Source organism: Triplophysa rosa, linkage group LG13 (assembly GCF_024868665.1).
Source record: "Triplophysa rosa linkage group LG13, Trosa_1v2, whole genome shotgun sequence".
In the NCBI taxonomy this organism is placed as follows: domain Eukaryota; kingdom Metazoa; phylum Chordata; class Actinopteri; order Cypriniformes; family Nemacheilidae; genus Triplophysa; species Triplophysa rosa.
The window spans coordinates 22,198,741-22,204,713 of record NC_079902.1 but is presented as its reverse complement, the minus strand read 5'-3'; the positions used below and the strand labels follow the sequence as shown (position 1 = coordinate 22,204,713).

Below are 5,973 nucleotides of genomic sequence, written 5' to 3'. Positions count from 1 at the left end.
TATATATATATATATATTAATTTCATTTTTTTAAACAAGATTTCTTTTTTTACAGTTTATTTTTGAAATACGGTCAAAAACTATAAAATGACAGAACAAGACAACACATTTACAAGAAAAATGGGGAAAATATTTGAATATATATCCTTACATCCTATAATTTTACAGATTTTTTTTTACAGTGCAGCCGGAGCTTTGGGTATAGAGATACATTGCCTATAGTCCATTTGACAAGATGTAAACCACATTGATCCAAAATCATTCTGTGTTTCAACTTTTTAACACTACGTAAACGTTACAACAAAATATAACCAAACAAATGTGGCGACAAACCAACAAAATGTAACCAATTGACATGTATAACAAAGAAAGTCCTTATTGCTTACATCTTGCTAACTGGTTTACGCCAGCTCTAGTCAGTTAAGTTTGAGCAGGTGCTCTTTTGATGTGAATTAAACCAGCACACGTGGACACAGAGTTTAGTGTTGAGTGTTTGAGTAGCCTATCGCAGCTCTCACCGCACGAGCATAAACACACAGATTCATGTTTATGAATCATTTTGATCAGATCTACAGTAACCAGGCAAATGGTTACCACACACATGAATTAATCTTAAAAATCGATTTTCTATCAGACATCAGAAGATTTGAAAAACTTACCAGTGAGAACCACTGAAATATCCTCATATAACATATTATATTTGAGGACATGAACAAAAATGTTCCCATCCTCACTATGACAGCCAAACCTGTACACAGACACTATCAGCAGTCAACCGCTTATGAAGTAATGAGAGCGCGCTTTATAAAGGATTGAAAACAGGTGTGAATGTAATTCAGGAGCACAGAGGAGTGTTGATTAAGAAAAGCAGAGCTGATGCCGGAGAAGAGAGATAAACTCATTTCTCTCTGTCTGTCTCTCTGCTGGTGAACCACACAGATACAAGACGACTTCATTACAGGTGAGAAAAGAGAGAGTGAGCGAGCAGGCTTGTCTTTCACTGTGAGAACATTACATACATTACAGTACAAAACCATACATTGCATTTTCTGAATGACTCCAGCAGATGAAATCGCACACAGTCAACGTTTTTCAGTCTTGCCATTTTTGAGTGCAATACATGCCAGACGTGTCTGAGAAGCTTTAAATATTCATGCAAACTCAAAGATATATCTGAAAGATGACCTCGCTAACGCCTGACATTCTTCAAGTGAACATTTCTGCTCCGATCTTTGTTGAAACCGCCGAAGTTCAGAGTTCACTTTTAATAGTGCTTCTTCCTTTGAGTTAAAAAGCCGGGAAAATACCATTACTCAACACTTTACAGACCTTCAGAGTACAAACCCGCCTCTTTGAATGTCGACGGCTTTGCCTTTTACACCAGCTAACCGCCGTGACCTTGAGTTCATTATTTATGAGCCAAAGTGCAGCTGTCACCGTTAATTACTTCTTTTCATTAGTGTGAGGACGGAAACGTACGCTTTACACTCACCTTGTCTTTAATCCTCTATCCTCTGGTGGTCTAATGAGACTCAGACAGCAGAGAGATCTTCAGTGTTGTATTCATACACACAAGTAATGTCCGGAGTTCTTTTTCAGGATTTCAGGACTGGAGGAGAGAAAAACCAGAATAGCACCCCGGAGACTGGCAGCCTATTTGAAATTATTCTCGGGAAATGATCTCATTTCTTTTCATGTGTTTTTTACTGTGTGTGTGTGGTGTATTTTTACTTGATCTTCATAGCTCTCATTACTGCTTAATTATGCTTCGTTTAGATAATAACTTGGTTGCCATGATTTTGCCAAGTATGGCATGTTGATGGATCAACTCAGTCTCAGATGTTTCTCCTAAAATTGCTTAAAACAGACAATTGTACAAATCTATGAAAAGTATGGAGATGTAAAATGAATGACTGTAGAGCTAAAATAATCTGGATTTTGGTCAATTTGATGAGGAATGTTTGAGTTCATATTGAGATCTTCAATAATATTGACGTTTGGTTGCAGACTTGACAAATCTGAGCTCAGTTTGAGACATTGTTGACATCTCTTTTGAAACTCTGGGACATTCTGACTCTCAGGAGAAATATCCGAGATGCCGGAGACTTCCTTTTAATCTCACTGATGTCTAGGAGAAATAATTGAGATATCAAACCGACCTCATCTATGAATTTTCTTTCCTCCGGGTGGCCTCCCCTCCAGCCGGTGTCATTTAGGACCCACTGCTCCATTAACTGAAACAAAGCATTATGGGTAAAGCACAGCGGCTCGTATATTCTCGTAAGGGAAACGGCTGCTGTTTTTATGGCATACATCTCCCAATGGCGAACCATAACTCAAACACGCACGCTAATAGACAAGCGCACACAAGCAATATCTCATATTATTTACACCTCTGTTTTATTGGGCCAATTCTGACACCAGTGCGCATGATGGATGGTTGTGTTTTCTTTCCTTTTCTGGGAACTAGCGGGTGTGTAAAGTGGAGCAGCCATGACCGTCCTCAGCATGCACCTGTTCCCTCACACACAGGAACCGGAAGTGACTCGACAGTGAGCTGCTCTGGTGTGAGACTGATAAGAGAAGCGTGAAGGTGCTCTTGAAGAGAAACATTTATCACAGAAAGCCTCAAACCTCACAGCGGTTCAGTCTGACAGCGGAGAAAGAAACAGAGCCTGCTCTTTCTAATTGGCTTGACCCGCATGTTAGCCTTAAGTGCATTTATTGCGGTTTTAATTGCATGTGGAGTGAGTCTGATACTGGATCATAAAACCTGATTCCGGAGGAATCATTAGCATGAATGTCTATAGGGGCGTAAAACAAAAATAAAGGAATAAAGCAATTGTGCGGGTGTGCAAATATATACTATGGTTGTATGTTGCTGTCCTTCTGAAACCTTGGATGTCCAAAATCATTGTTTTTCGGCAAATGGAAAAAACACTGTACTTTTTAAATGATTGAATGTGGCTTTGTAAGTTGACAAGCACTTTTTAAAGCAACACTAGAGAACTTTTGCTCACGTCTGCTTATCCCCCCATGTGGTCGATAAGCAGAAGCGTGCAGAACCCTCACTGAAAACTGTGTATTTTTACATTTTCAAATAAAGTATAATTTAGTATGAATTATAAGCTGTTTTTATAATGCGGACCAAAAAGAATCTTTGTGCCATCGACTTATATTGTTTTTACACTGGCCTAATGGTATTTTTTATTTCTTAAACCAAACCCTCGCAAAAACCCTAAAAGCATCATTTAGTTTGTTTAATAACCAGTTTCATTCGTGGGGACCTTGGGCCGCTCCCTGCAATGCAGATGCATCTCCGGTTATCTCCACAAGGATACACAAACCAAACACCACACTTTGGCTTTCAAGCCACAATTATAAATTCAAATGCCGACTTGCAGAGAAACAAAACATTAACATAATTTATATTTGTTTTATGATACACATGGAAATCTCACAGACGTTATTACAATCTGATCTCATTAGTCAGCCCTCTCTAGACCCTCTCATGTTAAATCTAATAAATCTAATCAGACTTCACTGAATATCATTAGAAAGTTAAACAGCACAAAGCCTTCGAGAGCACAATGCAATCCTCCACGTCAGTGTTTTCTCCCAAATCACCCATATGCCGTCTGAAATACACCAACTACCCTTGTATTTTTCTAAAATGTTTGTTATTCCAAATCCGTGTTAACATCACACAACCAAAGACCTGCAGCTATTTCAAATGTTCAGAGAGTTGAATATTTATCCATAAAATCTCTTCCATATGGGGGTCTGAGATTGGATGCAGGACTCCAGCTGTGGAATAACAAAGACACGTCGTCAGGCAGGCCCGAACAACATCAAGAAAGTTGATATCATACGACGCATTTATACTGGGCCCGTGAAAGACTAAATAATAAGAACTTAATTTACAGTTTCTCAAGCAGGTGTAGTGAGACAAACACGCTGATCTCCCAACACATTTTTCTCTCAGTCTGAAGCCGTTGGGACCCTCGATCGGCTTGTTGAAATGTCATGCTCTCACGTGCGGGACGAAACGATCGGGATTTGCAAATAAATTCTCTTTAAGGCGGATTCTGGTGAAAATTTATGACCTCCCTCTCGTTCATGCGGTCGGCTCATTCAACTCAGCATAAAACATTAGAATCAGAGCAGGAAGTTGTGCGTTTAAAAGGCCACGAGGTCACAGAACCCTGCGGTGTAACCCTTGTGTTATGCTTCGCTGAATGGGTTTTGCCTTTAAACATTACATCAACGTTTTCCTTTGAAAGCTGAAGACGTCTGTCATTTCTTCAATGAAAATCCTACTTTTAAATTGTAGTCTGAGTAATTGTAAATGCTGAAGGTACAACTAAAAATACAGACGTCACAAGTAAAAATGATGCGTTGGGGTCATGAGGGGTCAGTGTGTTGTTTATGCATTAAAGCTGTAACACAGCTGTGAGGTCAAAGGTCATTTAAAGTAAGCCTTACCCCTGCAGGTTGTTTATTTTATTTTTAAGATGGATTATTGATGTTTTAGGTAAAATCCCGTTACAATTCTTTTTCAGCATTTTCAGAGAGAACACATGCATGTGAACAACATGATATTCCATTCGTAAAGAAAGAAAAAAACATTGAAAGATCACTTATCTCAGTTATTGCTCCTAGACGTCAATGAGATTTAAAGTAGTTCACTTCAAAATTGGCCCCGAATCACTTTTTTTAGTGTCTTACAAATGTCTCCATTAGTTTCAATAGAGATCTCGACCACGTCTCAAACTGAGCTCAGATTTGTTAAGTCTGCAATCAAAAGTCAACATTATAACTCAAAGGTTTCTCATCATATATACATGTGCAATAGCTATGTGTGAGAAAGAATTTTTATTTTGGGTTGAAACGTTCCTTTAAAAAAAAGCTGGCTTGGAGTGTGTGTCTCTATAGGCGCCAAAGATTTTATTCTCTACTGCCCCTAAGCCTCTTTCATTTTGTTTATTAAGTTGGTCTTGACGGCTGATGGCTCTCGTCTATCTCTGAATCCCCGGGGACTTCTTTTCTTTTCAGCCTAAATGCGAACACTAAAACCCAAAAGCTATCCAGCGCTCAGTGTTGTGCGTTCATTCAGCAGAGCGGCCGGCGGCCATGAGCTACGGTCAGCTGACAGCTGTGATTCGGTTTTGCAACTGCAGGCGGGAAAAAAATCTAATTAATGAAAAAAGATCCGTCTGGAGTGGGTGAATCTGAATTATTCACCGTGATCTCCGTAACCCCTGTATCCTTCCCCCGGCTCTCATATCTGCCACGAAACGAAATGTACCAACACGGACTCAAAAATTCTGGGCTGGATGACAACTAATAAAATATTAAGTGTCGTGCAGTTGCTGCAGTTACATTTTTCAGTCTCTTTTGATTTTTGACTCGCTTGGTTTACGATTTATCCAAACAGCGTCTGGGCACATCAAAGGACAGGGATCAAAGATGGCCGGCCTTCCCCGTCAATAACTTTGTCTGCTTGCCTTGGATTTTCATTCCCGGAATAAACAAAACCCTGATGAAAGGCACTTTTAAAACCGGCTTTAAGAGCGAGCGAGCCAGAGAGAGAGAAACTCAATAATGAACATGTTTCTGTGAGCGCTACACTTGATATAATGAGTGTCTTGGATGCTTTGTGAGAGTCGAGTGCTTCTTGCAGGGGAACAAAAGGGGATTGCTCTGTGCCGTGATGTTGTATCGCTCCTGACGTCCTCAGCAGGAGAAGTGGAAAACGCCAGAACTTCTGGTCTCATTCTCACGTGGAGCTGAATGTAAACAACTACGATCCCTGTAGAGTTTTTGAATCGTCTTCCAAAAAAAAAAATCCAAACTTTGACTTCATGGCGTGACTCAATGAGGTTTTGATGCTAATTCATACAGCACACTCCTACTGCTCAAACGCCGCGGCAGATACACGTCAAACCTGCTGTCAAGATTTCAAAAGTTCAA

General features: G+C 39.8%; 1 long non-coding RNA gene across 2 annotated transcripts in view; it reads right to left on the bottom strand.

Moving 5' to 3' along the window:
• The window catches only part of LOC130564058 (uncharacterized), an 8,055-nt gene extending 6,370 nt beyond the window's left edge, over positions 1–1,685 (bottom strand). Inside the window, exon 1 of one of the 2 annotated variants that reach the window (XR_008964189.1) lies at positions 1,493–1,685. This is a non-coding gene — a long non-coding RNA (uncharacterized LOC130564058). Of the gene's footprint in view, positions 1–659; positions 772–1,492 lie in introns of those variants that run through there. The other variant, XR_008964188.1, reaches the window with a different exon arrangement.
• Positions 1,686–5,973: the final 4,288 nt, after the last annotated feature.